Source organism: Theropithecus gelada, chromosome 7b (genome assembly GCF_003255815.1).
Source record: "Theropithecus gelada isolate Dixy chromosome 7b, Tgel_1.0, whole genome shotgun sequence".
Lineage (NCBI taxonomy): Eukaryota > Metazoa > Chordata > Mammalia > Primates > Cercopithecidae > Theropithecus > Theropithecus gelada.
Genome location: NC_037675.1, coordinates 35,219,340 through 35,231,591, shown reverse-complemented (window position 1 = coordinate 35,231,591; position 12,252 = coordinate 35,219,340).

The following is a 12,252-nucleotide window of genomic DNA, read 5'->3' as shown; positions in this document are numbered from 1 at the left end:
GTAATTATAGTAGATACAAGTGAGTTAATGTGAACAACCAAAAGACAGAAAGATTTTGTAGATCCATGATCTGGATAGATGTTATTTATAAGAATCATAAATTTTAAATACAAAAGGATGTAGACTGATTGAAAATAAAGGAATGGAAAAAAAATATACCAGTCATGTCTGAAGCAAAGAAATAATAGGTAGCACTTAATATCAGAGCAGATAGAATTTAAGGTGAAAAACCTAATAAGGGACAAGAAACATTACATGCTGAAGATATGACACCATCATGAACATATATGCTGCTAACAGTAAGATCTCAAAATATCAAAAGCAACAACTAACTTAAGAGAAAAAAATAGATAAATCAATACTTATGGTTGGAATAAAAACAAACCTTTTTGGAAAATGAAAAAGCAAATATATAAAATATATCTAAAAAGAGATTGAACAAATACATAAAATATATGATTTTCAGGCCTGTGTAGGCATAAATAAAGTTTAATTCAAAGGCTCAGCTTCATTTAGACTATGTTCTTTGAATATGATGTGATAAAACTAGAAATTAATGTCAAAAATGAAAGCTAACTAAAAGTAATGTGGTTTTATATATAAAGATGAATTCAAAAAATGTGTTTTCAGTATGAAGCCTGTATCACTTCGTATGTCTTTTCGTCCAGTGTCTGGCGAATTCATTTTCTGGTGTAGCTGGTAGGAGGCTCTGTAATGAACCAAAGAATACCAACTGAACATAAAGAAATCCTCTCTCCTATTTAGACCTAAATTCTATAGTTTGTGGAAAAAATTTGGAAAGTATGACAAAATAGAGAATACAAGGCAGCTCCCTGACTGAAGGTGATTTCTCTGAACTTTGGCACAATGATTGGGAATATAGAGCTACTGGAGCCGCATCCTTCCCTGGGAGTCTGATCTTCAGAGCAGACTTATGAGTGCCATGATGTTCACGACAGACACTATGGAGAACGTCGAGGTGTCAAGAGGAAGAGAATAGTTCATAGGTTTATGCGGCACATTCTAAAGCGCCTTTAAGAGAACCCAGGAAAAAGAGCAGGGCTAGAATTACAGGTATTTTGCTTTGCAGAGTATCATTGATGTCGTCTATGTTTGCCTCTGGTCTGGTGTGGCCAGGGTAAGTGTGAGTTACTTATTGATTTAAAACCTTTTTACCTGGGAAATGAGGGGTAATTACAGTTGTTGGCTTAATAGGTATAGTGGTCTGGATTTCCTGGGAAGCCAACTCAGAGATGGAGATGAGCATGTAGGAGGCTTATTAGTGAGTGCCCTTGGGGTCAACATTTGTAGAAGGGAAGGGAAGGAAGAGACGTAAGCAGGATTGGTCAGAGGCAGAGGCTGGGCTGTGAAGAAGCCTCTGCAGAGCGGACACATTATGGAAAGTTTTGAAGTTGGGGTAACCCTTTAGAGTTGTCTTGAGTTAGGGTGGGAAAACCGGGGCTTTATACCCCACTACTACCACTATTACTAGTCATTAAATGGGCTCTGTGCCAGCAAGGGTGCATTGGCTTGAATGAGGTGACTCTTTTCAGCCAAGGCAATCCAAACAGGGATAATAAGCAGTAGTAAACCCTTCATTCCTGAAGGAGGACATGGATGATATATCACAGTGTCTGTCATCATAGTAGTATAATTTGATATAAATTTTCCTCCAAACTAATTTTTGCATTTTAAAAAGTGAAGGGTTGGAAGAAAGTGCTAGGCTCAGTAGGCAGTTGACGGCAAAATCCTTCCCAGCCTAGCACTTGCTGTTGCTATGGGCCCGCTTTGAGAAAAATGGCTCTATGAACATGAATGGAAAGAACTATGCTTTATAAAGCTATAGCACAGGGAGTTCTAACAGTTTTTCCAAGGACCATCTTGTCTGAATAGGACACTAGGAGTGGGAGTATCCTTCCTAGTTTTTTTTTTCCCATGTGTAAAGGAAAAGCATGAAGTAAACCATAAATGTTTCAGGTACCACATGTTTCTTTGTTAAATCCTACATATTTGTTTCGAAAAGAATTTAAGAATCTTAATGAACACCCTTGAACTTGTTTTTTACCTGAGGCTAGTCAGGGGTAATTCATAGGTGAGAAGAGATAGCTTGTGGCTCTCTAAAGGGCTGATGGCGAATTCTACTTCTTACACCTTCTCCCTACCTCCTCCTTTCATCTTAAACAGGAGAACTGCAGGGCAGGGAGGGAAGAGGGGAGGCCACATGTGATACTGACAGAGATGTTGGCAGGAGGAGGATGGCATGGTAGGGGACTCTTCACAGATCTTCCGAGTGGCTGGTGGAAGCTGTCTACGTCTTTGATCCTTCTTGGGCCGCCTTCTTGGTGGAACTTTTATCTACTTCTTGTGTGTAGCTAAGATTTGTAGAGCTAAAATGGACAGACCCCAGCAGTTAGAGCTGCCTCCCAGTGTGGGCAGAGCATCTCCTCAGAGAGCAGGGACTAAGCACGGCGGTGCTGGCTTCAAAATCCGACTGTCAAGATTCAAAGACCAGCTTCATTTCCTGCTGGTCATGTGGTTTTGGACAAGGGATTTAATGTTTCTGAGTCTTAGTTTTCTTGTCTATAAAATGGGGTTGATATATTACCTCATAGATCTGTTGTTGAGAATGGAATGAATTAACCCTGTAAAATTGCTTAGAACATAATAAGTACTTGATAAATACTAGCTATTATTGGGACTGTGGGGCCATGTTCCCCGTCCCTTGGATTTCCTACCTTGGCAGATAACTTTAATATCACACACCAAGCTCCTCTACACCGAAATCTCCCACTCAGGATAGAGGATCATAATTTTTGTAGCCAGTATTTTCTCTATCCATCATCTAAGCAAGTGTACAGAGATGCCATGTATTCTTATTTCCTGCATACTGTGTTTATATTCTAACACACATAATTTCCCATTTAATAATCTTCATACATAATTACCTGTCCTCATAAAGACTATTTCTACTCCCGAACTACAGATGGAGTCATTCCAAAGCCTTATAGATAGAAAGGTGGGATCCTTTGTCAAGCATAGATTTTTTTCCCAAATCTCTCCCTGTCTCATCTTATTATCTTAGAAGATAAATTTTTAGTTTAAACAAGAGACAGGGAGTAGAGGCAGGTGCATACCAAATTTTAAATTCTATACTAAATTTTGCCCTCCAACATTTTTTATAGTCCCTTATGCCATTTTTTCCTCTCCTGGTCTCTCTCCTGGTCCTTCTTATTCTCCTTCAAGGGGAAAGAGCCAAGATGGAGGGCAGCCTGGGAGACTAAAGAACAGGATCCATTTTCATAGACTTAGAAGTAGAATAGAACGAAAGACTAGAACAAACACAGAGCCACAGATTTTGACTTCCTTTGCCTGGAAGCATTAAAACTGAGGAAATGTACAAAAATATAATTTTGTACTTGTGCTATCAGTTGTTTATATTATTTAGAGATATCATTTATTTAATTAGCCTATAGATTTTTTTCACTGCAAAATATAAATGTTTTGTGCCAAGCACCATCTTAAGCACTTGGGATATTGCTGTGAGTGAACAAAAATAGAAGCTCAAGAAGAGGTCAAAGCTCTTATGAAGTTTATATTCTAGTGAGAGGAGACAATAAGTAGATAAACAAATACATATTATGTTGGGTGATGATAAGAAGGAAAAATAACGCAGGGTGAGATAAATAGATAAGAAAAATGAAATAAATCGGAAAAAGAAGGAAAACATAAAGCTGGGCGAGAAGACAGAAAAGGACAGTTGGAAGGGGGTATGTGCTGTTTTGGGTGGGGTGTTCTGGGCAGGCCGCTCTTAAAGGGTTTTACTTGACCTGGGACCTTTTTCTTGTCATTGTCACCAGATGAGATTTGATGTAAAATACCTGGAATTTCCTTGAGAACAGGATTTTCCCGCATGTATACCTTGATCACATCCATAGCAAAGTTGTTACATTCAGTGTGGCATTCTATGTTGATGACTGTTACAACATTAGAAACTTTCTCTTTTCTATATTTCACTCATTTGTTTCTTCATTCATTCATTCATATATTCATTTCTATATTTCATTCTTTGTCTCATCTTGTGAAAGGGTAAAGTGTAGGAACTGGGATCAAAACTGACTCATTATTCTGCATGTTTTTAAGTCTGAGGGTGGAGATTTTGTGTTTGAAGCTTTTGCATTTGTTTGAAAAATCCATGTCTTTATTTCTTTATCTTTATTTCATTATCTTTTCTTTTCTTTATCTTTTTAAAATGATAAGATTGAAAAGTGCAGTAAGAGTTCTGAGCCAATTTGGTGGCATTGGCAATAGTAGTTCCAGTGACTTTTGTGGATTTTCTTGTTTTATCTTTGTGTTCCAGGGTGTTCCGTAGATCTGGGGTTTGACTCATCCTTCAGACTTACTTCCCTCTGGTGGCCACTTTAACACCTGAAAATCCCCATGCCTTTCCATCAAAGTCTCTGTAAGGGAGACACAGGACCTGCTGAGTTGTATTTTTATGATGAATTTTCTTTGTATTATATGTTTATACTCGTTAAGCCTTGAATCCTTACTATGTCGTTCTCCAACATCCTAAACACATGCAACTTAAGGCTGCATAATTTTTTCTGCTGTGATAATCATGCATCAATGACAGAAGGAACGCAATCATTTGGGAATGGATGGGCCTTTTAGACTTGTAGTCCAGACTTCAGTTTTATCTCTGGAGCAGGCAGCATGCCCAGTTTATGCTGTACTTTGTTTCTAGGTTTTGTTACCTTGGCTAATGTATTTCCAGTGGGTGAAATAACTTGTGCTCTACCTTCTTGCATAGAATATTGGTTCTGGGGCTAGAGAACAGGGAGAACATGCTTTATTTTTCTCTGCCTCCTCTGACCTTAGCTCCAAGCTCCCACAACTTCCAGGGAAGCCTTGCAAACCAATTTCACTTCTAAACATGTATTGAGAGCCGAATCTCTGCTAGGTTTATAGTGGGAGAAGGGGGAGATTAGCATTGATAGCTGTGGAATGCGGAGATGTGAAGAGAAAAAAATGTGGCAGGAGCAGGAGAGAAGGCAAGGGACAGTGAAGCAGCAGAAAAGATGGTGAAATCAGTTTCTGTTATATTCCCCATATATATTTGAGGAAGATGATTCTTGAAGAGAATAAATACCTGTGGTGACGGAGGCTGTGGTGGAAGGGGTGGTGAGTGTGAAGATGCAGGGGGAGGAGATGGTGCTGGGTAGAGATGGAGGTGGAGGTGGAGGTGGAGGTAAAGGATGTAGTGGGGGGATGGAGGAAGTAGCATAGGAGGTTATGGAGGTGGGACAAGTGATAGAGGTGGAGCTAGGGATGGTGGAGGGGGTGGAAAAGATGGTAGTAGGAGTGGTGGAGGTGGAAGTAGTAGAGCTGGTGGTGGAGGTTATGGTTGGGGTGGAGGTGTTGGAGATGGTGAAGAAGGTGGTGAAGATGGTGGACGAATTGGTGGTGAAGCCAAGGTGGAGGTAGAAGTGTTGGTCGGGGTGATGGAGGTAATAGAGGTAGTGAAGGTCATGGCTAAGAAGGTGAAAGAGGTAGTGGAGGTGGGTGGAAAGGTGGTTGAGATAATAGAGTAGGTTGAGGAGGTGGTAGAAGTAAGATAGTGGGGGAGGTGGTGGGGGATGATATATTTGAGGTGATGGAGAAGGTTATGGAGCAGGTGGAAGTGGAGACGGAAATATCTGTGGTGATAGCCCAAAGTGATAGGGTTTATGGAGTCATCCACAAATATAAATATCCACTCTGAAGTCAGAGTGAAACAAGTGCACCAGCACGTGGGAGAACAAGCAGCCGTATATACTACTTAAAACAATTTTCTGCTTAGGACTTTCAGATCTTTTTCTCACTAGTTTAATACATTTTTCCCTCAAATCTAAAATTGTTCTTGTTTTCTTAAATGAGTCAGAGAGCAGTTGATGCCCATTCATTCTCACTCTAAATGCCTTCTATCCACCAGACTGGACCAAGAATGGGCAATCAAAAATGAAAGAGACTTAGTTTCTGTCTTTGTTGAAGACACAGACCCATAAGTGATAATTATAACACAGCGATGTTAAATGCAATGACGGAGATGTAAGCAGCTATGGAGGATGATAGACAACAAAGGTGGGGAGTGTTAGGGACAGAGGAAACTTACTGGAACAGGTAACACCTTAAGGATGAGAGAATTGGGGATTAGTTGGGTGAAGGGGAAGATGAGCATTGCAGTCAAAAGTAGGGAAGTAGGAAACAGTTTACAGTAAACATGTAGCACAGTAACTAGTTCTCTAACTTTTCCTGCTGTCTGCCTGGGTATGTTCAGTTCCTTGCATGATTTTGGAATTTGGAATCAGGTTTGAAAGCATTCATGGTTGAAAAAAGTAAATCATAAGTGCAGTTAGGGTCTTTTGGTACTTTTTTTTTGAGATGGAGTCTTGCTCTGTTGCCCAGGCTAGAGTGCAATGGCGCTGTCTCGACTCACTGCAACCTCCGCCTCCTGGGTTCAAGTGATTGTCCTACCTCAGCCTCCCAAGTAGCTGGGACTACAGTCTTGTGCTGCCACACTTGGCTAATTTTTGTATTTTTAATAGAGACGGGGTTTCGCCATGTTGGCCAAGCTGGTCTTGAACTCCTGACCTCGTGATCTGCCTGCCTTGGCATCCCAAAGTGCTGGGAATACAGGCAAGAGCCATTGCACCTGGCTGGTCTTTTGGTGCTTAATGGTGAGATGTTCAAAAGTATAGACAATAAGGGAGAATCTCACAGTTGGTGCCACCAAATTCTTTAACCTCACCCATTCTTGTAGCTAGAGAAGTGAGTGGGAAGACAGTTCAAAAGGATAGACAATAAGGGTGAATCTCACAGTTGGTGCCACCAAATTCTTTAACCTCACCCATTCTCGTCACTAAAGAAGTGAGTGGGAAGAGAGAATTTGAATAATTTTTCCTATCAGAGGAAGCAGGACAAACAGTATTTAAGCTGGGATGGGTGGGTGGGTACGCAGTATCTGTGCAGAAGATGAGTTGCTCACTCAGAGAAGACCTGATATTCAAGAAAAAGTCAGCCAAAAACATGAGTCATTCATTAGCCTCTTTAAAAGGTGGAACATGCTAAGGCGGGGAAGGTAAACAGACTCTTTTGCTATGTTGAATTAAGATGTACCCTTAGATATAACTCTTCTCTAGAAATGAAAAAAATGCTCTAAAAAATATAACACACATATCCTTGACCCAATTAAAATATAGCATTTCAAAAAGGAAGCAGATAGCACATGGTTTGTCAAATAAATGACTCAATAGAAATGCATGAAATATATTTGAATAGAGAGTGCCAAATGTTGTTTTTTTAAATAAGGAACTCATTAGAGTCTATGAAATAGACTTCAGAAATTGATTTCCTGGAATGAATACCACAAATGATTCTCCAGAGCCCATGAAGAGGAAGTTTTCTAACCTATTTTTCTGGACCACAAGTTGTTCTGCAAAGGGTGAGAAGAGAAGGATGTCACTGTTTTTGTAGTTCATGGTGCCTCCATGGTGAACTGAGATGCTGAGGGAGGCTGGATATTGGCTTGATGCTGTTTATGCAGAATTTCCAAATCAAAGAAGGCCTCCCACCCCCATCTGGAAGACTTGGTATCTTTGCCCACCTACCTTTGAAAGCAGGACGTGGATTGCACAGGATAAAATATTAGAAATTGACCTCTGAACCACATATTTAAATTCATTCCCAGCTCTTTCTTTCCAAATAGCAATTGAGTTTGATTATTGTGATTCAGCCATCTGCATCTCATGTTTTTAATTGTTCACACTGTCACTGTCTGAGATTTTCTCAATTAATATTATTAAGGAGTAGATATGTGATTTTCTGGATGGTTCGATTTACTCTTCTGTCTTGTTTTGATAAGAAAGTGGCTACCTGTAAGCACTAAGGGGCTTTTATCAGCACTTTGAATTTTTGTTTGTGAGCAAATAACAGGAGAACAGAAACACTCTCCTGGTTGCCTTTCAGAGACAGAATTCTGTTTAATTTGCGAAACCATTTATAAATTCTCAGTATTAACTCAGCTTTTCTTGCCTGCCTTACAAAAGCAGCTCTTAAGAGATAAAGTGTTTGGGACCCAGTGGGAAAGATTCCAAGCTCGTACTGCCAAATCTCCTGAGTTATCCTGACTCCTATCTGAGATTTTGGGATTTTTCTGTAAGAAGGAGGAGCGTGGGATTGGTCCCCCTCTGGAACATAGATGAGAGAGTAAATTGACTTGTCTGTTTTTCAAAGATAATTGTGGGTTGTGAAACTAAGCTAAGTAGGTAGCAAAATCCTACGCAGATTACAAAAGAGATTTTTCCATCTCTGCATTACCACACGTAATTTTAGGCCCCGAAGCAATGTCTGGTGGACCAGTTGAACGTGCTAGGGCAATTGTCTAATGACTGTGACAGAAGCGATGGCTGGGATTAGATCATGGTGATAGATTCCTAGAATTGGAAAGGACTTTAAAGATTTTCTAGGCAAACCCTTTTGCTTTCCAGCTGAGGAAACTGAGGCCCAGAGAAGCTTAGCTATTTCAAGTGGTTACCATAGTAATCCTGATTGCTAGCACTGTGCTTTGATGTGGGGGTGACCCTCAACTAGACCTCAAACAATGGCTCTGCTGCCTTCATTGTGGCTTTTCCGCAGAACACATGTCATGGGTGACACTGGGACTCCTCACAGCTAGTCCTGCTACTCAAAGATCACAAAGCATCTTGCTCTCAATTGTTTTGGCCACACCTCAGCTAAGGGGGCAATATTCTCTGTATTGATGGACTCACAACATGTAGCTCTGCCAGTAGTCAGAGGGATACTCAGTGGGGACTTGGAGAGATCGGCCTGCACTCGTGCCTTCCATCTCAAACTCCCTCTTTCCCTGGGATTCTTTCTCAAGCTGTGTGAAAGAGCATTTTGGCTCTGGGATTTCCCTTTTGCTGAAAGGTTGAAAACACTGGTAGAGGTCTTGGTCAAGTTAGGCAAATTCTGTGCACTTTCGTTTCTTATCTGTAAAATAAGAAAAATAATAATTCACGAGGTTTGTTGCCAAACATAGTCCTGAGTGCAAGGAAGGCAGGTGATAAATGTTTGTTCTCTCCTTTGCCTTTTGTAATAAAATTTCTGAATATTGCTGGTTTCTGATTAGTCTAAAGAAAGTTAGTTTTATTTATTTATGAAGATAATACCTCTTCCTTGTAGAAAATCAAACAATGCTGAAAATCATGAAATCCCCTGAACAATTACTATCTAGAGATAATTCTTCATACTTTTGCAACATTCTTCCAGTCATCTTTTTATGCATCTATGTTTATATTTGTGTTCATATTTATAATTTTACGTAAAATTAAATCATAATAGAAACACTCTTTTGCAATCTACCTTGTTCACTCAAGAGGTCAGTTCAAAGAAAACACTAATAGATAGTTTCTGCCAGATATTTGTCCCCACTGTAGGACAGAATGAACAACACAATCCCATCTCACAGATTGAAACTTCACGAAGACCTATTTGGCACTCTTCTCTCCAAATATCCCTTTCCTCTATCTCCTCACTAGAGAGAGAATATGTCACTGGATATATACAATGCAATTTCTGGAGTTTGCAAAAGATTTGCCAACCAGGAAAGTCTTCTGCTTTTATTTACCCTAACAAAAGTCAGGATAAATAAATGATGTCTGCTGCTATAGCCTCTCCTATGTAGTCCTATGAATCCCCTTTGTTGGATCCTTTTCTTATTTTCTGTGGGACAAACCTCCAGGGAAGGCACAGATTTTTGGGTACTGTAGCTCATTGGGTCTTATTGACATGTAGCTATGGGTGGTCATTGTTTTGTTTAGACTGATCTTCTTGGCAGCCTAGTGGCTTGTCCTTGTCAGATAGATTGACATTAGCGATGCTCTATCCTTCACCTGCCTCTCAGTTTTGTCTGTATCCCCTGTCTCTTCGGGACTATGATAGTGGTGATATAAGTGATGATTTAGCACTAAGCATTGGGAAGGCATGCAGACTGATTCTGCCAAGAATTATAATCTATTGCTGCTATCAGCTCATTCCTGTGAATGGCCATTAGTAGAAAGTAGAGCTAATTGAAAGTCTGGGTATTGGGAGCCTTGGATCATAATGAGCAGATGAAAAACTTCAGTATTATAACCTTGTGTAGGGATATCACACTTCCATGCAAATGGTTCTTATCCATGAAGGAAGGATGTTAAAATTCATGTGATCTCAGCTCGCATATATGTCACCAGTATGATGTGAAAGGCAGCTTTTCTTTCTTTCTTTTCTTTCTTTTTTTCTTTTGACAGGATCTTGCTCTGTTGCCCAGGATAGAGTGCAGTGGCACAATCAGGGCTCACTGCAGCCTCAACCTCTCGGGCTCAAGTGATCCTCCTGCCTCAGCCTCCCAAGTAGCTGGGACCACAGCTGCACACCACCATGCCTGGCTAATTTTTAAATTTTTTTGTAGAGACAGGGTCTCACTATGTTGCCCAGGCTGGTCTCAAAATCCTGGGCTCAAGTGATCCTCCTGCCTCAGCCTCCCAAAGTGCTGAGATTATAGGCATGAGCTGCCTCACCTGGTCTCTTTTCTTATGCTTTGAGATCCTGGATCCTGTGATTATTGTTTTCAATTTAAAAACAGGAGTTTCAGGGTGTTTTCTGTTTTGTCACATTTGGGCCAGACTATCTCCCAGAGTCTACAAGTTTAGATTTCTTCCCAGCCTCCCCGCTCTGTACCACAGGAATCTGTGCCGATTCATTCATGCCAGATGTATTGAGGTGTTTTTTCTTAGGCAGCTTTCATCAAGGAAGAGGTGGGCTGGGTACACCCACTCATTTCCCACCATCTCCAGAAGAAGCAGCTTTAACTATGACTCAGTGATGCAGGGCTTCTGACCACGACTTAAAAATGAAAGGCCCTATCACCAATCTTATCTGCTCATCAAAAAACAGACAGCGGTGGTGATATGCAGTCAAACTTGCTGGTACTTCCAATGCCTGCCCTGAGAAGGCTCTGCTGTGGACATGAAGGCACGCTGGAGCCACAGGAATGGTTCTGGAACATCTAACCTTCTTGTTCAAAGTTTCTATCATAACTTGAGATTAGATATGCTCTTATTAGGAAAGCTAGTAAGTTGGAAGGAAATACAATATTCTTAAGTTAGAACATTTCTGAGCTTCTCTTCCAAAAGGAAACTCTAATTTATGTGGCCTCTGTGAGTGTGTGTTTTCTCCTTCACTGATTATTTTATGCTTTCTCCCATACACTGAGAATCACTGCAGAAGGTGCTCTGGGGCAGCTGGAAAGGAAATAGAAGGAAAGACCCTTGCTTTGGAAATTCTGAAGGAAAATGAAATGTGCTTTCCATATATTTGTATCTATATGTATTTATAAGTAGACAACCTAGAAATTCTAGTTCTAAACTCTAAAGAAAGTCCATATCTGGCCGGGCGTGGTGGCTCACGCCTGTAATCCCAGCACTTTGGGAGGCCGAGGCACGTGGATTATGAGGTCAGGAGTTCGAGATCAGCCTGGGCGCACCACTACACACACATCCAGCCGGGGCTATAGAGCAACACTCAGTCTCAAAACAAAACAAAAAAAGACAAACAAAAAACAAAACAAAACAAAACAAAAAAAAAAAAAAAAAAGAAAAAAAGAAAGTCCATGTTTAACTTGAATCTATGATTAAAAAATGGATGCTTATCAATTTTAAATGTGATTAAATGTAATCATCTGTAAAGCAAGCTGGATTTGACTAGGGTAAGTTTGAATTTTAGTTGTGCTCTCTCCACCTCTAGTTTAGTAGATGGGCCATAAAGAGGTTATCGGTTGGGCATGGTGGCTCATGCCTGTAATCACAGCACTTTGGGAGGACGAGGTGGGTGGATATCACTTGAGGTCAGGAGTTCGAGACCAGTCTGGCCAACATGGTGAAACTCTGTCTCTACTAAAAATACAAAAATTAGCCAGGTGTGATGGTGGGCTACTTGGGAGGCTGAGGCAGGAGAATTGCTTGAACCCGGGAGGCAGAGGTTGCAGGGAGCCGAGATTGTGCCACTGAACTCCAGCCTGGACGATAGAGCAAGACTCAGTCTCAAAAAAAAAAAAAAAAAAAAAAAAAAAAAAAAAAAAAAAAAAAAAAAAGAGGTTACCCAGGGGCAAGGAGAAGAGAGCTAGTTTTTTTCCCTGCAAATGTGCACAGAAGTTACCTTGTGTGCTAGATGGTT